This window comes from Oryctolagus cuniculus, chromosome 2 (assembly GCF_051225735.1).
Source record: "Oryctolagus cuniculus isolate XC-2025 breed Fujian yellow rabbit chromosome 2, ASM5122573v1, whole genome shotgun sequence".
Classification (NCBI taxonomy): Eukaryota; Metazoa; Chordata; class Mammalia; order Lagomorpha; family Leporidae; genus Oryctolagus; species Oryctolagus cuniculus.
Window position 1 is genome coordinate 135,477,713 of NC_142868.1, and position 23,871 is coordinate 135,501,583.

Here is a 23,871-nt window from a genome sequence, read left to right on the forward strand (position 1 = left end):
GTCAAGATTAGTTACATTTCTTATTTCAAGCAGATTTTTTTCAAGAGGGGTTCATTAAATGAAACTTTCCCGTTTGGGTTTACCAATAAATGAGTATGTGTCCCTGATACTTTTCACTTTAAAATACTTTAAAATAGAGAATTTCCGTAAAACCCCTTTCTCACTAGTCACAATTTCCTCTGTCATTAATAACTTGCATTAGTGGATCATATTTATTACAATTGATTAACTGAGGCTCGAATTGTGGTGTGGTAGGTTAAGGTGCCGCCTGCAATGCCATCCTCCCAGTCCGGGCTGCTGTACTTCTCATGCAGCTCCCTGTTAATGTTCCTGGGAGGACATCAGAGGAAGGCCTGAGTATCTGGGCCCGTTACCATCCATGTGGGAGACCCAGATGGAGTTCTAGGCTCTTGGCTTCAGCCTAGAACAGTTTGGCTGTTGTGACCATTTGGGGAGTTAACCAGTAGGTGGAAGATACTGCTCTCTGCTCTTCTCCCCATCATTGTACTTTTGAAAATTAAATAAAAATAATTTTAAAAAATAATTGATGAACCAATATAAGTATATTATATAATATATATTATATATTATTACCAGTAAATATATTATTGCCAAAAGTTTATAGCTTATCTTAGGGTTATTTTTTGTTTTATAGAGTTCTTTGAGTTATAGCATAATGTCTTACATCCATCATTGCAGTATCCTACATAGCCATTTCACTGGGTTAAAAATCCCATATGATTCACCTCTTCATGCCTTCCTAACTCTCCTCTGCCCATACCCCCACCAGAAGACCCTGGCAGCCAATGATCTTTTGTCTGTATAATTTTGCTTGTTGTTGGAATCATACACTATGTGGCCTTTCAAATATACTTTTTTCACTTAGCAACATGCTTTTCAAGATTCTTCTCTTTCATGGCATGTATCTTTTTGTTTCTGAATGATAATCTGTTGTAGGGATGCACCACTCTTTGTATTTCCATTCATCTATTGAGGAGCTTCCTAGTTGCTTTTAAGTGTTTAATTAACTTGGGTAAATAATTAAGAGCATGACTACTAGGTCATATGATAGGACCATATTTCATTTTTTTCAAAAACTGCCAAACTGTCTTCTAAAGTGGCTGTACCATTTTGCATCCCACCAGCAATGAATGAGAGTTTTGGTTGCTCCATATTCTCATCAATGTTTGCTAATGTCATTTTTTTTATTTTAGCCATAATTAGTCTGTAATGGTACCTCTGTTGTTTTAATTAATAATTCTCTAATAACAGATGATACTAAATATCTTTTCTTATACTTATCTGCTTTCTGCATATCTTCTTTGGCGAGGTATTTAGTGATGCCTTTTGCTAATCTTTTAATGGGGCTGTTCATGTTCTTACTGTGTTCTGCAACATAGTCTGGATTGTTTTTCCATTCTCTTACCAGTATCTTTTGCAGAGAAAATGTTAATTTAATTTAAATTTTTTTTTGACAGGCAGAGTGGACAGTGAGAGAGAGAGACAGAAAGAAAGGTCTTCCTTTTGCCGTTGGTTCACCCTGCAATGGCCGCTGTGGCTGGCGCGCTGCAGCTGGCGCACCGCACTGATCCGATGGCAGGAGCCAGGTACTTCTCCTGGTCTCCCATGGGGTGCAGGGCCCAAGCACTTGGGCCATCCTCCACTGCACTCCCTGGCCACAGCAGAGAGCTGGCCTGGAAGAGGAGCAACCGGGATAGAATCTGGCGCCCCGACCGGGACTAGAACCCGGTGTGCCGGTGCTGCAAGGCGGAGGATTAGCCTACTGAGCCGCGGTGCCAGCCTAATTTTTTTTTATTTTTGTTATTTATTTTTTTTATTTAATGAGCGTAAATTTCCAAAGTACAGCTTATGGATTACAATAGCTTCCTCCCCCCCGTAACTTCCCTCCCACCCACAACGCTCCCCTCTCCCACTCCCTCTCCCCTTCCCCTTCACATCACGATTAATTTTCAATTATCTTTATATACAGAAGATCAATTTAGCGTATATTAAGTAAAGATTTTCACATTTTGCTCCCACACAGAAACACAAAGTGTAAAATACTATTTGAGTACTAGTTATAGCATTAATTAAACACCTAAGAGTAATTGTGTATTAATTACAGAGTTCAACCAATAGTTTTAAGTAGAATATAAAATGCAACTTTTGTATTGTTGTGGCTCCCCCCCCCAACCTCCCTCCCTCCCGTGGTCCTCCCCTCACCCACTGCCTCTCCCATCCCGCCCTTCATCACATTTCATTTTCAATTACCTTCATATACTGAAGATCAACTTAGTATATACTAAGCAGGGATTTCAACAGGTTGCACTCACACAACCGAACCAGGTATAGGGTATTGTTCGACTAGTAGTGTTGTTTTTGAGTTTCATAGTTAAACACATTAAGGACAGAGATTCTGCGTGGGGAGCATGAACCCAGTGACTCCCGTTGTTGATTTAACAATTGGCACTCTTATTTATGATGTCAGCAATCACCCGAGACTCTTGCTATGAGCTGTCTAGGCCTAATTTGTTTTTATTAGGTTGATTTCTTTCTTTAAAAAGCAGACTTACAGAGATACAGGAAGTGACAGAGACAGAGATTTTCCATCCTCTGGTTCACTCCCTAGATGCCACAATGGCCAGGGCTTGGCCAGGCCAAAGCCACGGAGCCAGGAGCTTCTTCCAGGTCTTCCAAGTAGGTATCAGAGCCCCAAGCACTTGGGCCTTCCTTCACTGCTTTTCCTAGGCCATTGGCAAGGAGTTGGGTTGGAAATGGAGGCAGCTGGGACACAAACTGGTACTATATGGGGTACTGGCATCACAGATAGAGGCTTTCCCTGTTATGCCATGACACCGGCCCTGAGAATGTCAATTTTAAGGAATTCCAACTTAGCATTTTTTCTCTTTCATGGATGATCCTTTTGGTGTTTTTTCTAAGAAATCATTACCAAACACAAATTCTCCTAGTTTTCATTGAATGCTATCTTTATATTTTTGTGTTGTACATTGAGGTCTATCACCCATTTTGAGTTTATTTTTTCAATATTCACATCTTTTCAGTTGTCCTCACACCATTGAAATGACTATCCTTTCTGCATTGAATTGTCTTTGTTTTCTTATCAAAAATCAGTTGATTGCATTTGTATGGTTCTATTTCTAAACCATACATTATCTTCTGATTTATTGCTCTATTTTTTCTTTGCCACTACTACACTGTCTTAATTATTGTAACTTTATAGTAAGTCTTGCAGTTGAACACTGTCAGTCCTCTAATACTTTTCTTCTTCAGTATTGTATTGACTGTATCTTTGTTCTTTCTATATAAACTTTAGAATCAGTTTGTCATCATCCACAAAATAACTTGCTGAAAATTTCATTGGGGTTGTATTAAATCTATAGATCAAGTTGGAGAAAACTGTTATCTAAACAACTTTGAATCTTTCTACCAGTAAACACTGAATATCTGTACATTTATTTACATATTCTTTGATTTCTTATATCAGAGTTTTATAATTTTCCTCCTATAGGTTTTGTATATATTATTTAGATTTATACTTAATTCTTTTATTTTGGCTGCTAATGTAGATGGTTCACTCCCCAGATGGCCATGACAATCAGGGCTGAGACAGCCGAAAACTAGGATCCAAGGACTAGGAACTTCATATGGATTTCCAACATGAGAGGCCGGGAGCTGGATCAGAACTGGAACAGCTAGGACTATAAATGGCACTCATACGGCATGCTAGTGTCACAGGCCCTGCTTAACCCATTGAGCCATGATACTGGCCTTTGTTTCTTTTTTAAAAGCAGTCTTTCTGGTTTTTCTTTTTTTGATGATTATAATTGAATATTTGAATTATGTTTCCTGTCTTCTCTCAGCATAACCTGCTTAACCCATTCAGCCACGATACTGGCCTTTGTTTCTTTTTTAAAAGCAGTCTTTCTGGCTTTTCTTTTTTTGATGATTATAATTGAATACTTGAATTATGTTTTCTGTGTTCTCTCAGCATATAATTACCCTATGCTTGATTTTTTTACTGTGTGCTCTAGTGTTTGCAATATACATTTATAATCTATCTAAATTCATGTTCAAATATTACTGTGGTGATTCCTGTGTATGGCAGATGCCTTATAGCAGAATTTTCCCAATTCCTCCCTCTAGGTTCTTTTTTTTTAAAGGCAAAGAGTTTATTGGGGGACACATGACGGACTGGAGGAAAGGGACAGAGACAGAGACAGAGGTCAGGAGAGAAAGAGAGCCACGTGTTCAGGAACAGGTCCTTTCAAAACTTTGCGGGGGGGGGGGTGGTCTGGCAGGGCAGCAGGAGCAAGGAATCCCATTAGGATGGGGGTGGGGCTGACACCGGTGGTTGGGCCATGTGGCTACCTGGCTTCCAACAATACCCTCTAAGTTCTTATAGCATTGTTGTCATTCGTTTAAATCCCTTACCTATAAACTATAATAATCTGATACATGTTACTATTATTTTTAAAAATAAAAAAATTGAGGCAAAATTTATATAACATAAAAGTAACTGTGGGGAGCAACTCGGACTAGACTAAGTTACTGGAATTAAGACTTATTCTATGCATCTGCTCTCCCACAATATGGCGCTGGGAGAGAAGAAAACAGCTTCTACACAGCTGCCTCCAGTTCAGCCAATAAACTGTAGGACTTGCTCCTGATTGGAGGAGAGCAGCGTGCTCGGCGTGTGGGCAGCCGAGTTGGGATTGGCAGAGGAGGACTATAAAGGAGGAGAGAGACGGCATGCACCAGGAACATCTAAGAGGAACATCTAAGGGGAACACCTGTGCAGCCCCCGAGAGAGCCGGCCGGCGGTGTGCCGCTCCCCTGCGGAAGTGGGGAATGTGGCAGGGGGAACCGCCCTTCCACGGAGGTGGAAGGGTCGGTAGCCAACCCGGGAAGAACCAGCAGCAAACCCGGGGAGGGCCGAGCAGACGAAAGAACAGCGCAGGGTCCTATGTCGTTCCTCCATGAAGAGGGGGAGCGACAGTAACCATTTTCAAGTGAACAATTTTGTGGCATTGGGAATCTATTTCTGGACCTGCATTTTCTAAGGAATATTGTATATAGATTCTTCTTGGCTTCTTTTTTTATTTATCTTTTTTATTTTTTTATTTTTTATTTATATTATATATTTTTATTTAATGATTTTTTAATTTATTTATTTTTTTTTTTAATTTTTTATTTTGACAGGCAGAGTGGACAGTGAGAGAGAGAGACAGAGAGAAAGGTCTTCCTTTGCCGTTGGTTCACCCTCCAATGGCCGCCGCGGCCGGCGCGCTGCGGCCGGCGCACCGCGCTGATCCGATGGCAGGAGCCAGGAGCCAGGTGCTTTTCCTGGTCTCCCATGGGGTGCAGGGCCCAAGCACCTGGGCCATCCTCCACTGCACTCCCTGGCCACAGCAGAGAGCTGGCCTGGAAGAGGGGCAACCGGGACAGAATCCGGCGCCCCGACCGGGACTAGAACCCGGTGTGCCGGCGCCGCTAGGCGGAGGATTAGCCTAGTGTGATTTTTTAATTTAAATACTATTTGAATTGTGCTTTTGAAATTGAACTAAAGAACTAGATAATTTTGATTTTAATCTCTGTTTACATTCATTTATTCTTTTTAACTAATTTGTATTGTCTTCTGAATGAAAGATATTGTTGTACACACATTGTTGTACACAATTAAATAAGCAAATATCTCTGTCCTCATGGAGCATTCATTGTCGTGATTACTAAACTTCTTGTCATTCGTGATAGGAAGACAGCAAGCAGAGGCTGGGTTAGTTTGTGTCATAGCACTTTCTCCATATGTATGTGGAGAAGGTATGTGTGTGTATATATATATATATATATATATATAACACACACACACACACATACATATATATTTATAATTGTCTTCTCTTGGAGGTAATCTCATTCAGTAGTTGCCTAGGCAGCATTATTTCTGGGTATTCAGGAACTTCATGCTTGAATTTAATTGGATGATTGCTAAGCACTGTGCTCACTTGCCTTTTTTTTTTTTTTTTTTACAGGCAGAGTGGACAGTGAGAGAGAGAGACAGAGAGAAAGGTCTTCCTTTGCCGTTGGTTCACCCTCCAATGGCCGCCGCGGCCAGCGCGCTGCGGCCAGCGCACTGCGCTGATCCGATGGCAGGAGCCAGGAGCCAGGTGCTTTTCCTGGTCTCCCGTGGGGTGCAGGGCCCAAGCACCTGGGCCATCCTCCACTGCACTCCCTGGCCACAGCAGAGAGCTGGCCTGGAAGAGGGGCAACCGGGACAGAATCCGGTGCCCCAACCGGGACTAGAACCCGGTGTGCCGGCACCGCTAGGCGGAGGATTAGCCTAGTGAGCCGCGGCGCCGGCCCTCACTTGCCTTTTTATTTGTGAGAGTTGCTTATTTATTTCTGCTAGGGCAACTCTGGTCTTTAGCTACACAGTTGGATCCCAGAGTACCTCCTCTTCCTTACCCTGCCTTGGTTCTATTCTCATCTTTCTGTTCTGATTAGGAAACTGGGGCATAATGAAAATGTCATATTTTGACTTGTCATACTTGCTGATACTTGGTTTGGAGACAGATTCCAAGGTTAGGTTCTATATGCACTTACTATCGTCCTTAGTTTTTGTCAACTCAAGTGGAGAATGGGGAGATTTGTGCTTCACATCTCTTCTGGAAACTTAATTCTGCTTGCACTTTCAGGAGTTAGATCAATTCGGTCTAAGAAAAGAGCCTGTCTGTCGTGAAGCTGTGGCTTTTCTCTCTGTCCTTCTCTCTCCTATTCCTTTCTGGCAGACTAAATATACTCATATTTTAAAAATACTACAAGCACTGGGGCCATCTCCCACTGCTTTCCCAGGTGCATTAACAGGGAGCTGGATCAGAAGCAGCTTATACTGGAACCAGTGCCCATATGAGATACTGGCATCACAGGAGGTGGCTTAACCTGCTATACCAAAATGCCAGCCTCTTGCAGTTCTTACAGATTTTATTTGCTTAATTTACTTAACTCACTAGTATTCTATTCCATTATACTGTCAAAGTGGTAAAAGCAGATTCTTTTTTCTTGGTCCCAATATCATAGCGAAATCTTCCAGCAGTTTATCATTAAGTAAAAGGTTTAAAACTGTATAATGAAGAGTGCTTAATTTTATCAAATACTTTTTTTCAGTATGTTAAAATAATCACATGTTCTCTCACCATTCTTCACTCTATCTCCCCAGTATATTGTATTATATAGATCTGAGTTTTGAACATTTAGTCAACCTTTATGTTCCTGGTATAAATCCAAGTAGGTCATGCTGCATTTTACTTTTAATATATGTCTGGATTTGATTTGTTAATATTTTGTTGAGAGTTTCTTCATCTATGAACATAAATGAGATTGACTATTTCTTCTCATTTTTTTAAAGATTTATTTTATTTATTTGAAAGACAGAGTTACAGAGAGAGGTAGAGACAGAGAGAGAGGTCTTCCATCTGCTGGTTCACTCCCCAGATGGCCACAACAGCCAGAACTGCGCCAATCTGAAGCCAAGAGCTTCTTCTGGGTCTCCCACGTGGGTGCAGGGGCCCAAGGACTTGGGCCATCTTCTACTGCTTTCCCAGGCCATAGCAGAGAGCTGGATCCAAAGAGGAGCAGCCGGGATTAGAACCGCCACCCATATGGGATGCCAGAGCTTCAGGCAAGAGCTTTAACCCACTGCACCACAGCGCCAGCCCCTTTCTTGTCATATCTTTGAAAGGCTTCTGTATCAAGATTATGGCTTTGTTTATTATATATAAAGTTGCAATTAATATTCAAGTATAAATATGTGGATACATGGTTTGTTTCTGTTTAACAAATACTTAAAAGTGGAATTTAGGGCCGGCATTGTGGTGTAGCGGGTAAAGGCGTCTCATCTGATCATGCAGTATTAGCATCACACACACTCATACCAGTATCCACCTATACCACCACACACAGGGTTTGATTTAATTTGCTAAAAGTGTTACAAGTTTTTGCCTGTGTTCACAGGGATGTCTGTCTGTGGCTCTTCTTTCATGAATAGTCTTTGCTTGATTTTGGTGTTAGGGTAGTATTGGCTGCTTTAAAAAGTTCAGAATATTCTGTTCTTTTCTGTTTTCTTGAGGTGTTGTGTGGGACCGATATCTATTTCTTCCTTAAAAGTTTGATAGAATTTGCTAGTGAACCACAGATGCCTGTGGTTTTGTTTGTTGGAAGATTTTTATATGTGAGTTCCATTTCTTTTAAAAGGACTATAGATTTTAGAATAGAAAATAAAAGTACTATTCAGATTTTCTATTTATCCTGAGTGAGCTCTCAAGGAATTTGCCCATGTCAACTAAGTTGTTGCCTATATAGGAAAAATCTTTGAAATATTCCCATTTTCTCTATTAAAGTTATATTGGGCCTATAGTGATATCATGCCTTTAGATCCTTAAAATTTGTATCTAATACTTACAAACTTTGGAGCTGTGATATATCTGCTTTGTTTATTTTTTGATTGATTTTGTTTCATTTCATTTTATCTGCTGTGGGTATTAGTTGTCTTGCCTCCTTTTGTGCTTGATTATTTTTTATTGTTTCCTGGGCATTTAAAAGTAAAAATTGTTTTTTTCTAGTCCTACAGCACTTCTGACACCAAATGTGCAGGTTTTCCATATCAGGCAATTGTCTAATTCTCTGTGGACTCAACTGGTTATGGTATAGTTTAACTCAATTTGGATTCTACTCAGAACATTCCCCACAGGTTGAAGACTTAAGTCCCACCTGACTGCTCCCTACTATAGGTGTCAATTACAAACAGTAGGTCTCTTGGTTGCCCACATTTCTGTCTAACTTGATGCAAATTGAGGGCTTGCATGCTCCCCTCCCCAGGTTTGATAATTTGCTATAGTGATTTGCAAAACACAGGGAAATACTTTACTTACTGCTAAGAGTTTATCAGAAAGGATACATTGTAGAGGCAGTCAAATGGACGATCTGTGACCTCTCCAGGCATGTCACCCCCTCAGCACCTTGTGTTCACCAACCTGGAAGCCCTGCAAACTTGTTTGTTTAGATTTTAATGGAGGGCCCATTACATCGGCATGATTGGTTAAATCTTTGGCCATTGATTGGATTCTGTGGGGTAATGCTGAAAGTTTGAGTCCTCTAATCGCATAGTTGATTCCTTGGATGACCAGCTCCCATCCTCCAAGAGTCACCTCATTAACACAAACCAAGTATAGTTGAAAGAGGCTTATTAACACTCATCACTCAAATTGTAAGGGTTTAAGACATTCCATGCTGGAAACTGGAACAAAGGCCAGATATTATGACAGAAGGTTTTTGTATTACTTCTGTTATTTAAGAAGTTACAGGGTTTAAAACTCTGTACCTGCCCTGGAGATGAAGACCAAATATATATTATTGTGTAACAACATGCAACACTGATACTGGATTGCCCCTTTACTGGGTTTCTCCTTAACCTTTGAAACAGAAACTTGTAATGCTTCTCCATTCTTTTCCCGAAATGTCTCTGCTTTATGCTTTAACAATGGATCTGATCATATTTTTAAAGTCCTTAGTTTTTTTTAAAAGACATGGCCACAGGTGCACAAAGGGAACCCAGAGCGGGGAGCTGCATGTCACATGGCATGAACATGCTCAGGGGACAGAGGACACCATGTCTCTCCAATTAAGAGTTGTGTTGCCTAGCATTTCTGCATACCAGCTTTCTCCGACTTGATCTATACAACTTTTGTCCACACCCAGCCAAGGAAGCAGTTTGAGACATGTTCCTCCTGCTTTATTTTTATTTTTTTATTTTTTATTTTTTGACAGGCAGAGTGGACAGTGAGAGAGAGAGACAGAGAGAAAGGTCTTCCTTTGCCGTTGGTTCACCCTCCAATGGCCGCCGCAGCCGGCGCACTGTGGCCGGTGCACCGCGCTGATCCGATGGCAGGAGCTAGGTACTTATCCTGGTCTCCCATGGGGTGCAGGGCCCAAGCACTTGGGCCATCCTCCACTGCACTCCCTGGCCACAGCAGAGAGCTGGCCTGGAAGAGGGGCAACTGGGACAGAATCCGGTGCCCTGACTGGGACTAGAACCCGGTGTGCCGGTGCTGCAAGGCGGAGGATTAGCCTAGTGAGCCACGGTGCCAGCCCCCTCCTGCTTTCTTATTTGAGCATAATAACAATAAAATCTTTCTCTTTCTTTTAAAAATTTTATTTATTTATTTGTGAGGTACAGTTACAGAGAGAGGGAGAAACAGAGAGAAAGGCTGGTTCATTCCCCAAATGGCTGCAATGGCTGGAGCTGTGCTGATCCGGAGCGGGAGCTTCTTCTGGGTCTCCCACACAGGTGCAGGGGCCCAACCAAGCACTTGGGCCATCTTCTGCTGCTTTCCCAGGCCACAGCAGAGATCTGGATCAGAAGAGGGGCAGCTGGGACATGAACCGGCAACCATGTGGGATGCTGGTGCTGCAGGCCAAGGCTTAGCCCAAACCTTTCTCTCTTCAAAAGACCAGTTTCATAGAGCTTGACTGAGCATTGAGCACGCCTTATAATAGCACTGTCATTTCAAAATAGTTTGTGGAAAACATTTAAAAGTTTAGTATGAGGGCATCTTTTCTTGGACAGGTGTGATGTTTGCTTTTATTTGGCATCAATGGACAGTATTACTCTAGGAAGTTGGGGGCACTAATACTTTGTGGTCACCTTACTCCAACTTCATAATTAGCCTGAGTTCCTTCAGGGACCTATGTAATCCTAGTGTACCCTAATTATAATAGAATATCACTGTTCAGGTTTCCAGCCCAAAATGGTGGGTATACCAAGAACATTCTTCCCTGATGGAACTTGACCTTTATTTCTATTTTCCAATTCTTTGGCATTGTCAAAAGTGTCATTTATTCAGTCTTCACCCCTCTGTTATTGGCAAATGTCCTCAAAGGAGGAATGACTACAAATGTTGCTCTCTCTTCCTCATGCCACTTGCCTTTCTTAGATCCTGGTCTGAAAAATTTTTACCATCTTGTTAGCTTTCTGACCCCTTTAAAATGTTGCATTTTATATTTTATTCATTTTATCTTATCTAAATCATCTATTTTGCCACTTCCAGGGGTGAATGTTTCTTATAATTATCTATATTCATATCTGTCTTAATAAATTTTTGATCATTTTGTATATGTAAATTATATCTTGCCTTTCAAAAATTTAGTATAATTTAAGAACATTACTCCATGAAACTAAATGACATGGTTTTTAAACAATATTTCCTTGTATTTATGTTGTTTAATTTTCCATTCTTTCTCCTGATCCAATTCCCTGTTAGTAGGCATTTGGATTCCTTTTTATTTGCTACATAATGACATTTGTAGATTCAGTTATTTACAGACCCTCTGGTTTATACATTTATGGAGATGTAAAACTTATTCATTCTTATTGAGCTAGATACCAGCTATGGTGACAAAATTGAATTTTATTAGGGAGGATGAATAGGGATCTTTAATATCTTAACATTTGGCTTTGGAAACAGAAGCTTGTGTGAATGTCTAATTTTACATGTAGCAGTGAGAGAACACATATCCATCTGATCTTAGGAAGATTTTATAAGTTTCAAATGGGTCTCTGGCCTCGAGACATTTTTGTTGTCATTTTTTATTAACTTTGTTCTTTTTTTCTTCTTATAGAAAGCCTCCTTTTTGTAGTATTTTTTCAAGAATATGATTTCATTCAAGAGGATCTTGTAAATAAATGGTGTTTTAAAATTGTGAGACTCATTCCATTAAAAGAACTCATAAAACAGAACACAAAATATACAGTTATTAGAACCACAAATAGAGTGTTAGCTGTTTTTCCAGCTCTATTTAATAATCAGCTTCTATTGACAATCACAAAACAGTAAATTAGTTTGTTTTTCTTTTCGAAACATTGCTAGCATCTTTGGTAGATAAAGATAAGGTATGTAAAAATTACATTTGTAGACAATTCATATTGGAAATTCTAATAACTTCATTTTGATTAAAAATCTTGCAACTTCTTCCTCAGATTTTGTATCATTTGTATCAGTTTTTTAAAAATTAGTTTTCATAAATTAGATATTATTTGTAACATTTGGTCTATCATAAATTGGCTACATTGCAATTTTTTGTTATTTTTTTTTCTATAGCACTTTTTTAGGAGCAGTTGGGAAGGGTATGTTTTCTCTGTTCCTAGCTCTCTTCTAGCTGTCTGCTGTGGTTCATCAAACTCAAGTTTTGTAGGAAATTAAGATCAGCTGTTTCATTTTTGTGAGTTTAGGTCATGACTGTTCTGTCGGGTCTTTCATAGGTTGACTAAATTGCAATTATGCTACTCCTGTTCTGATAGCACTTTTTCTTATGAATTTATTTATTTATTTTGAAAGTCACAGAGAGAAGAGACAGAGAGATCTTCCATCTGCTGGTTCATGCCCCTAGGGACCGGCATTGTGGCATGGCTGGTAAAGCTGCCACCTAAGACACTGGCATCCCCTATGGGTACTAGTTCAAGTCTCAGCTGCTGCACTTCTGATCCATCTCCCTACTAGTGACTTAGGAAAAGCAGCAGAGGATGGCTTAAAGATTGGGCCCCTGCTACCCATGTGGGATACCTAGATAAAGCTCCAGGCTCCTGGCTTCAGTCTGGCACAGTCCTGGCTGTTGTGGCCATTTGAGGAATGAACCAACAGGTGGAAGATCTCTTTCTTTCTGTCTTTCTCTGTCTCTGTCTCTGTCTCTCTTCCCTCCCATCCCCTCCACTCTCCTTCCTCTATAACTCTGCCATTCAAATAAATAAATAAATCTTAAAAATAAAAGGAGTAGATAATACAGATATGATCGTCTTGTTCGGATACTCTTCTTAACTGTCTACTTTGGCGTATGAAAATGCATCTTCTGGTTTAGCAGGAACTATTGAAAAATTAAGAAAACACTGCAATATGGAAAAAGAAGTAAGTGAGCTCATTTTGTTTTATTTTGCCTACTCTCTGCAAGTTGAGAGAATAGGCACTTTCATAAAAAACTCAGTATTTTTTTAACTTTTGATTCTTTAATATAAATTTTAATATGAACAAAACAGACTTTAGAAACCTTAATTTCTGAGATTTTTCTTGTGTGTGTTTTTTTTTATGCTATTTCCAGGGGATATAAATTAAGCACAGCATAGCTAACTTACATTATTTTCTTATTAATATTTCTATTCTGTATAGATTGAGTCTCTTGATAGCTTTTTTCCAGACACTTTAGAATATGAACATAAGTTTTGCATTGTCATAACTTGCATACTTATATACTATTGTGTTATCCATATTAATTTTATAGATTTTATTTGTTACCAGTAGTTTATGCAATGTGTGAATGGACCATGATCAGTTTTTCTTTATGTGGAGTGTTTTCTCTGTCAGAAGTTGTCTAATATGCATTGGAATTTCCCATCTTTGGTTTCATTAGTAATCTCTATGACCTTTGACTTATGTTCAGCAACTTTCCTGGAATCCTAAGATCATGTTCAATATCAAGGTAATTTAGAGCACGGTGGGCATGTGCCCTTGCTTTCCTAGTAAACCACACTGAGAGGTAAGCCAAGAATTGTCTTCCCTCATCCTTTTCCACTCTTCAGAGGGCATCTTGGCATATTGCCCTTGACTTTCATGTGGTCTTTGAGTTTCTGTAATCTTTGAGTAACAATCCAGAAGACTTTATTTAGAACAGAATGTTTAAATCTAAATATGGCTTTCTAACACATAATTTTTTTATTCAATTCCATGTCAAATAAGTTACATCAGATCTGTTAAGTTATTTTTTGGTGCAAACACATGAGGAAAAAAAAAGAGAGTAAATGGATATGGGGAGTTAGCTTCCAGTGACACAGTGTGCACCCTCATAACAATTTATTTTCAGAGTCCCTTAATTTTGCTAGGAGAAAACTAATTTTCAGGTGAGTACTGCATTGCATTTGGATCCAAAGAAATGACCAAGTAGATCTGCATATCCTGTTCCTTGCCAAAACTTAAAATATTCTTTTAACGGAAGAATAATTTTTTTGTTTCTGAAATAAGTGATTAAGTGTGTGTGTGTGTGTGTGTGTGTGTGTGTTTAAATATTTATTTATTTATTTGGCCGGCGCCGTGGCTCACTAGGCTAATCCTCCGCCTGTGGCACCAGCACCCCGGGGTTCTAGTCCGGGTCGGGGTGCTGGATTCTGTCCCGGTTGCCCCTCTTCCAGGCCATCTCTGCTGTGGCCCGGGAGTGCAGTGGAGGATGGCCCAAGTGCTTGGGCCCTGTACCCGAATGGGAGACCAGGAGAAGCACCTGGCTCCTGCCTTTGGATCAGCGCAGTGCAGCCACGGCGGCCATTAGAGGGTGAACCAATGGAAAGGAAGACCTTTCTCTCTCTCTCTCTCTCTCACTGTCCACTCTGCCTGTCGAAAAAAAAATTATTTATTTATTTGAAAGTCAGAGTTACACAGAGAAGAGAGGCAGAGAGAGAGAGAGAGAGAGAGAGAGAGAGGGGTCTTCCATCCAATGGTTCACTCCCCATTTGGCCGAAATGCTTGGAGCTGCGCCGATCCAAAGCTGGGAGCCAGGAGCTTTTTCTGGGTCTCCCATGCAGGTGCAGGGGCACAAGGACCTGGGCCATCCTCTGCTACTTTCCTTGGCCATAGCAGAGAGCTGGGTCGGAAGTGGAGCAACCGGGACTCAAACTGGCGCCTATGTGGAATACTGGCACTTCAGGCCAGGGTGTTAACCTGCTGAATTGAATACTCAGTATGTACTGCTGAATATTTTGCATTTTGGTATACTTAAGAAGCTAGAGAACTATGTAACGATTGATGATGGTAGAAGGAAGGGAAGAAATTTTCTTTGCACTTAGAACTATAGCTTATGTTAACTGAAATACTGTGGATATTAATTATTATAGGAGTTATTAATTTTTTATCAAGTATTAATCAGAAAGTTATAGCACTCAAAAATGTATCTCTTCATTATCAGTTTTTTCATTTTTGAAGTCTGAGAATGATATATTCAACAGTTTTTTTAACTGTGTTTTTATGATTTTAAGTGTTGTAATAATAAATAAAATCATCCCTCACTGTTTTTGGGTGATTGGTTTCAAGACCACCTGCAGACACCAAAAAAGAATGTGGTGTGGAATTTGCATACAAGTAAAGCACATCCTCCCATATACTTCCTGTCATTCTAGATTACTTATAATACCCAATACAATGTAAATGCTGCATGAATAGTTGTTACATAGTATTGCCTAGGGAATGTTGACAAGAAAGAAGGTCTGTCAATAATGTTCAGTACAGAGGGATCCATTGAGGGCCTAGCTGCTTAGTATATCTCAGCGTTAATGAGACATTTTCCATTCCTTGGTTGAAGCTGAGGAAGAAGATCCTGCTGCTATGGAGGCTGACTGTATATAGAATTCAAGGCTCTAGAACTGTTTTATAAGGCTCCAAATCTTCATTTTTTTTTTTTAGTGAATAAATTAAAATCATGTAGGATCGTACAACTAGTTGGCTTGTAGTTAGGAATGTAAGGGCTGTTTTATCCAGTGTGTTTTTCTTCTTGCTTTCCTTATTGTTCTCACCCAGCAATTAAAAAAAGTTAAAATAACTCTGGAAAAAAATCTGTCGGTTGTCGTGACAGAATATTCAAAACTGTAGCCGAATTGGATATTTTTTCCATGGTAGGTTACTCTCAAGAGAAAAACCTAACAGTATATTTGAAAGGAAATGTTGGATTCAGATCTTAAATACAGTGTTTTCAGGATTGAAAGTATTTATGTTTGGGGGCTCTTAATAGTGATATTTGATTTTTTTTCCTTTTAGGTGTATCTAACATAATTCAATATGTTCACTAAACGGATTCTTACTATCTGGAACACAAATGCCACTTTGTAACAGATGCTATCTTAGACACTTCTTGTCTATTTGCCCATTCATCCCATCCTTCCCCCAGACACTGGAAACCAGTAACTGAAATGTCCATCCAAATTTCTTACATTTATTGTTTTCTTTCATGACAAAGGGTTGCTTTTTGCATAGCACACATTCCCTGAATTTTTGCTTGCCTGATCCTCTCTTTTTCCTTCACTTTCAAATGATAATTTTTCAGGTCCTGGTTCCTGGTAGTAATACTTACAAAAGTGTGAGGCTAGATCCCCTGGAGTTGGTTTTTTTAAAGATGTATTTTATTTGAAGGGCAGAGTGATAGTGATGGAGGTGGGGGTGGGGCTGGGGAGAAAGGTATCTTCCATTCCTTCATTCTCCAAATGCCCCAAAAAGACAGACCTGCTCCAGGCTGAAGCGAGCCTGGCTAATCTGAAGCCAGAGCTAGCAACTCCATTCAGGTCTCCCACATGGGTGGCAGGAACCCAAAAACTTGATCCATCATCCTTTGCTTCCCAAGTGCATTATGGCAGGAAAATGGAGAGCCTGTAGTAACCAAGACTCCAATCTGGCATTCCTAAGTGGGATGCAACATTCCTAAGCAGTGGGTTCAAACAGCTGCCCCACAACCTCCCCCTACCTCTGCCCTTGCCCCAGGGTTTTTAATTCAGCCTTGACCAGGCTAAGTCAATCATATGTGTCAACCATAGTTCAGATTCTCCTACCCCAGCATTGGTTCTTGTTGAGGTTTCTGCTTAGTCGGTTGTGACGCTGTGTACTCACCTGTCTGTCCCTTCGATTTTGGAGATGATGGCCTCACTTCTCTGATGGATCTAGGAAGGATTGTTGGTCTTTGTTTTGCTCAGCTTGTTACTTTATAGGACAGAATGGCAACTTCAAAGTTTTATATTTTTAAGATCAGAAACTGGAAATCCTTATTATTAAGCTTTTTTTATTTTTAAAGATTTATTTATTTATTTGAAAGGGTTACAGAGAGAGAGAAAAAAAAAGTCTTCCATTTGCTAGTTCACTCCCCAGATGGCCTCAATGGCTGGAGCTGCGTGGATCCGAAGCCAGGAGCCAGGAGCTTCCTCTGGTTTCCCAAACGGGTACAGGGGCCCAAGGATTTGGGCCACCTTCTACTACCTTCCCAGGCCGTAGCAGAGAACTGGATTGGAAGTGGAGCAGCCAGGACTCAAACTGGCGCCCATATGGAATGCCTGCACTGCAGGTGGCAGCCCTACTCACTATGCTGCAGTGCTTGCTGGCTCCTTATTAAGCTTTTAAGCCATGGCTGTACATTCGGCAACATTTATAATAAAACTAATCAATAGAGAAAAGATGAGTTATTCTAAAAAATTTGAACTTGGGAAAATAATCATATGAAAGAGAGGATTTCTGCCCCATTTAACACTTCTAGGTAAATTCAGCATCAAAAATATTAAGGTAGGAGCTGGTGTTGTGGTATAGCAGGTGAAGCTATACCTGTGATGCTGGTATCCCATATGGGCAACAGTTCATGTCCTGGTTGCTCTACTTCTGTTCCTGCTCCCTGCTAATGTCCCAGAGATGCAGTGCAAAATGGTCCAGGTGTTTGGTCCCTTGCACCCATGTGGGAGATCTGGATGAAGCTTGTGGTTCCCAGCCCTGATCATTGTGGCCACCTGGGAGTGAACCAGTGGGTGCAAGATCTGTCCTTTTTTGTCTATCCTCTCTTGCTAACTTTTTCAAATAAAAAGATCTTTAAAAAATTAAGATAAAATGAAACCATTGATGTACTAGAGGGAAATAAGTAAATATTAGTATAATCTTGGTGGGAAGTTTTACATTTGTTACATAGCCAAATCTATTGTTTAAATTATAGCTTCATTCTTTGCTGTCATGTTCTGAAACCTTTATATTTAACTGGCAAAGGGAAACAATCCATTGTGATGTTATAGGTAGGGAAATAAGCATCCAGACATCTTTGCATGGTACTGTGAAGTGGCATAGCTCTTCTGGTGGGCAGTTTGTCAATATTTACTTACTTTATCCTATTTGTTCTTTAATCTAGATTTTCTATTTTTAAGAATGTCCCTAATATAATAAATTTTGCTCTAGTAATATTTTTGTAGCATTACTGAATCACGAAGTATTCAACAATATAGGTATCCAGTGTTAGACTGTATTTAAACATCCATTCTTTGTGAATGTAGTATGATGTAAATATTTCTACAATTTCATTTCTTTGCATAGACAGAAAGTTGTGAAATTGTTAAAAATATTTTTTATTTATTTGAAAAGCAAAGAGGCAGAGAAAGATAGGGATGGACAGAGATCTTGTATCTGCTGGTTCCTTTCCCAAATGCTCCCAACAAGAAGGGCAAGGCCAGGCTGACGTCAGCAGACTGGAATTCAGACTGGGTCTACCATTTGGATGCAGGGACTCAAGAACTTGAGCTATTACCTGCTGCCTACCAGGATGTGACTTAGCAGGAAGCTGGAATAGGGAGCAGGACTGGGACACGGATCCAGGTGCTCCGACATGAGATGAGGACTTCCTATGCTGTGCCAAATGCTGGTCCCAAGTTGCAAAATATTTCGAGAAAAAAAAAAATCTTTAAATGGGAATATTTTTGGTGTGACAATATATAAAAATGGTGTATTATAGACAAATAGAAAGTGCAAATGAGCAATGAATATTTACATATGTATAGGAAATTTTCTGGTGTGTCATTCTCCAAAATAACTGGATATTATTGAATTGAGATTATGACAGACTTTTTTCATTATTTTTATTTCATAATCTGTTTTCCAAATTAACATCAATTAATATGAGAGAGAGAGAGGGAGAGAGAGAGACAGAGAGAGAATGAAAGAGAGAGAAAGCTAACATTTACAAAGAGCCAGGATTTACCTTAATTCACATGAAAATTCTATTGATATTTTAATATTGCTTAATATAAGTTGTAATGCCCCAAATGCAGTCTGTCTTAGTATAGTGAATTCTGTTAGTACAAAGGCCTTTTTCCTCCCTACACATAAGAGATTTAAATATGAAGGAGGGACTCTCAGAGGGCTAAGGATCTCAATTATAATTTTTAAAATTTTAAGTGATTGATTTTCCCCCCATCTTATCAGGTAGTAATAGTATAGTTCAGTAGTGCTAAATACATTTGTATTGTTGTATAGCAATTGTTATTGTTATACAGTTGTATAATAATTGTAAATACAATTGTTGTATTGTTGTATAAGTCTCTGGAACTTTTTCATCTTGCAGCCTGGAACTCTGTACCCATTCAATACCATCTTCCCATCTTCTCTACTCTCACAGCAAACACTACTTTGTTTCTATTAGTTTGATTACTTTAGAAACTTCATCCCAGTGGTGTTGTCTACTTTTTTTTTTTTTTAATCTCTTTGTGGCTGGCTTATTTCATTTAGCATGATACTCTCAAGGATCATACATGTTAAAAGATGATGGCATTTTCTTACTTTTAAAGATTACACAATATTCATGCATCTTGCAATGAATGGGTTGCCTCACTGCATGGCTGTTAAGTAATGCTGCAATGACATGTATACAAATATCCCTGAGTCCCTGCTTTGAATTCATTTGGATCTATAACCCAGACTGGCTACACACACACACACACACACACACATTTTTTGAGCCCCTTTCCTTATTTTGTTTTCATTTGGGATTGGTAGGTAATATTTTAATTCTATTTTTACTTTTTTGAGGATACTGTTCTCCATAGTGGAAACCATGTTACATTCTCACCAATATTGCATAAGAGTTCCAGTTTCTCCATTTCCTTGCCAATGCTATCATTTTCCTTGGTTTTTATAGTGACCATCCTAATGGGTATGAAATAATATTTCATTGTGTGTTCTGATTATATTCCTTTAGTGATTAGTGATGTTCGAGTATCTTTTTCTATGCTATTTCTGTCCATTTGTGTTCTTTGAAGAAATGTCTATTCCAATCTTTCACCCATTTTTTTATTGTATTACTTTTGTTGTCATTGTTCTAGAAATTCTTCATATATTATGCATATTAATTCCTTATCAGATATATGCTTGCAAATATTTTTTTCTTTGTTGCCCTTTTTCTCTATTGAGTGTTTTCTTTGATGTCCGTCAATTGCAATTTTAAAGCTGATCCAAGACTTCCTTGTTCAATATAAAGAAAAAGACCCAAAGTATCACAGTCGGAGGCTGCTTGTCCCATTGATGGAGAAATCCTTTGCATCCTGATGAAAGTATATGAACCTGTTTATTACTTCTTAAAATGTCATACAAAGTATACACAAATGCACACATAAATTCATCTCTGTGGAAATAATATACAAGAAACTCTTTTGAGATTATTTTTAGGATTGTTTTTTTGGAACCCCTTTCCTTGTTTTCATTTTGTCCATTTTTTGTGTTTGATATTGGAATTAGTTTCCAAACTAATCTAGAGATAGTGCTGGTACTGTAGAAAAAAACCCTGGTTTAAAGCTGGTGAGACTTCAAGAGGCCACTTTGGAGTCATCATCCCATTATGACTCTACCATTTATTTTCATGGTTACCATTTGGGCATCAGGCACAAAATGAGAGATCATAGTTCTGCTTCACTGTTATGAATATTCTTGTAACCTTGATTTTTGGAAGGGAACCGGGGAATGTTGAAATATTTATTCTATCAGTGGCCTTTGGGAACTGGAGAAAGAGTTAGGAGGATTGAAAAGAGAAGGTGGGAGAGTCAATAAGAGTCAATACAAAGACTAGGGCGGTGAGAAACTGTAATCCATGTGAGCTTCTTGATAAGACTTGTGGGACCAACTGTTGGATGAACAAAGCGGGGAAACAGTTTCCTGGCAGCTCCTTTTCAAGGGTTGCTTCACTTCTAGATTTTGCTTCATGCGTACTAGTTTTATTGGGTTCCAAGTAGTGGTGTTAGAGAAACCCCAGAGCAGGAGGCTATAGAGGTACTCTTGAGCTGGTGTCAGGTTACATGAAGTGATGCTTCCAAGTCTGTTTGGAACTGGCTGCTGATATCCCTAGGGTAAGAGGTGAGGCTGACTGGATTTGCTTGGAGCACTAGTGGCGTCCATTACAGAAACACAATACTTGACATGCAAGCAAAATTTGAATCATAATGTGTAGTAATGTTAGATGCCATTACTGACTGCATTTGCATATTGCTGAGGCTAAGATGCTTCCTTATGAGATGTGATAAAATAAGATTCCTATCTCATTTTCAGAGGAAGAATGGGGAAGAATTTATATTTTTTAGCATTTTTTTCTTTGATTTAATTCAAAGTGCTTCACATGTATTATCTCATTTAATTGTTGTGTCAGGAATGAGCTACATTTGATTAATAACTTGTTTTTTTTTATAGATGGGAGTATTATGCAGAGAAATAAACCTGCTCGAGGTTATAAGAGTAATAAATTGCAGAATTTATATTTAAATACTAATATTTGTCTAGGAAACATTTTCCCCACTGTACATTACATTAGGCCCCAAATTATAAGCCTGAAATTCTCTTTTCAACTAGTTTCTGATTTTAAAGATTATTTGTATGTACTCCTCTGTTCCACTAGAGGTCAGTATTTGGTTGATAAACACAGGTTCCTTTGACTTTTGAATCTCATTTTATACTTTTGTTATTATTGTTGTATTATTATTACTACTTGAAAGGCAGAGTTGGAGATGGAGGGAGAGATCTTCCATCCATTGATTGACTCCCCAAATGCCCACACCAACCAGGGCCAAACCAGGTCAAAACCAGGAATTCAGAATTCAATCCTGATCTCTCTTGAGGGTGGCAGGGACCCAACTACTTGAGCCATCACCTGCTGCCTCTCAGGGTATGAGTTAACAAGAAGCTGAAATTGGAAGCAGAGCTGGACTTAAACCACACATTCCAGTATAGGATGCATAAGGGTCCATTCCAAGAAACAGCTTAAACACTTTCCAAAACACCTGCCCTTATTCTCATTATTTTAACTTTGAATCTTATTGCTAAGTATCCTTGGAAGTTGCATTCCACAAGAAAATATTTTTTTTTGTGGTATATATAGGATGTAGTATAGACACATTTTGAAAGTTGTTAAAGTTTTACTAGTGACTCCCTGGGTGAACTGTCCAGATTACCTAATATTTTGTCTTCTCTCCCTAACACCTTCTAATAAGGCAAGAGAACAGCAAATCCATGTCTTTTATAGGTATCTCTCTTATGGGGCCAAATTCTTTCTTACATGGATTCATTTTGTTGTCTATTGCCTTCTATATGTGTTAGTATGTGTATGTTACTATGTCTGGATTTGGAAGATTCTAAGAATGGTAAAGTGTTTTTCTTATTGTCAATGAGAGAAGAGTTGCAACTGAGATGCTTTGCTGTCATTTTCACCTCAATATCCAACAGGTTTACAGAACTTATCTGCATTCTGCATTCAACTTACTATTTTCCCTATTGCTTGGAGAGACACCACCAACTAGTCATCAAGATCAAATTTCTTCTTGGTGTTATTGTTATTTGTTTCCTCTTTTCAATGTACTACATTCAAATCAGTGATTGCTGTTACTTCTGCTTCTTTTATGACTACTACCACCTTAATCCCACTTCTCATAATTGTTCTTTGGACGATTATAGATCACTATTAGTTTTCCTGCTTCCAGTCTTTACTGTCTCCTAGGTGGCCACTGCTTTTCTCCTAGAGGATTGGGCTGAGTTGTAAAGTTGATCCTCTTATTCTCCTGCTTACCATTTGAGACTGCTTTATATGGCATCTTTATCTCTCGTTAATCCATTATAACCTTTGCTCTAATTATACCAAATTACTATTACTCCCTGGATGGATAATTTTTTTTTCTTCACATGTGGCCCTTTCTCATATATTTCCTTCTGGAATAGTTACCCTTTCTGTCTATCTCTGTGTAGAAAATCATACTTAAATTTAAGAGCTGTGTTTGGTACCTATTTCTGTGTGAAGCCTTTCCTGAAATCCCTCCAAGTAGATCTCCTTATTTTCTCCATTGTCCATTGGTGTCTGTGTTTATTTTTATTCTTATACTTATTGCATTGAAATCCAACTTCTTATGTGCATATCTTCTCCCTGTAATAGGGTAAAGTGAGGTTCAGGAGTCACTCCATCTTTTTTCTTTGTACCCAGTGCCTGTTACCAAGTAGAGACTGAATGCATGTTTAAACAAAATTAGGAATCGAGAGAGGAACCATCACATACGGGAGTTAGGCAGTGAGAAAAAGCTTTCTGAAGTAAGAAGAATTTTAGTTGGGTTTTAGAAGAAGGATTGGATTTAGGCGAAATGACCAAAGTAAAGGAACAGAACTGGAAAGATACCTAGTATCTTAGGAGATGGAGTCTGATCCCTGTGGAAGATTCATGTGGAGAGTTCTGGATAAATGCATTGGAAAACTGGATTCTGTTTCAAGTATAGTGAAATCCAAGTGGTAGCTTTTGGAATTTGGACTTACATTTATTTAATTTCTTCTCCAATCTTCTTCATGCTTAACTGGCATGATGAACAATGTGGTTTAAGAAGCCTGGCTACAGCCACTGGCAGAGACTGAGATGGGCAGGTGATGAGCTTCACTGTAGGTGTGTTGGAATTCAGTTGAGAATATACAGCAGTAACAGGAGACTTCAGATGTTCTCCTGGATCTTGGGAGTGACAACAGCAAAGAGGGATTATGAATAAATCATGTTCAATTTTGGTGTTTTTGGAAATCAGAGAATATATGTGAGGGAATCTTAAGGAAGAAGTGGTTAAATGTGTTAGAAATTCACAGAGAATGAGCAACTGAGAGAAAAAAATATAGAGATGCTTTGTAAAATGTAACTGCTACTTGTGTGCTTTGTACCCTTCTCCTCATAGACCAGCTTGTTCAGCACAGATTGGTCAGCTGCTTCTTTTGTACCTTTTTATAAGGGTTGTCTCTGGAAAGATAGGATAAATGG

General features: G+C 39.1%; 1 protein-coding gene and 1 pseudogene across 2 annotated transcripts in view; one reads left to right on the forward strand and one right to left on the reverse strand.

Moving 5' to 3' along the window:
- Positions 1–19,756, reverse strand: part of LOC138848682 (nucleolar complex protein 3 homolog pseudogene) — a 77,521-nt pseudogene extending 57,765 nt beyond the window's left edge.
- EXOC6B (exocyst complex component 6B) overlaps positions 1–23,871 on the forward strand; it is a 683,510-nt gene that overhangs the window by 250,587 nt on the left and 409,052 nt on the right. The window lies entirely within an intron of this gene.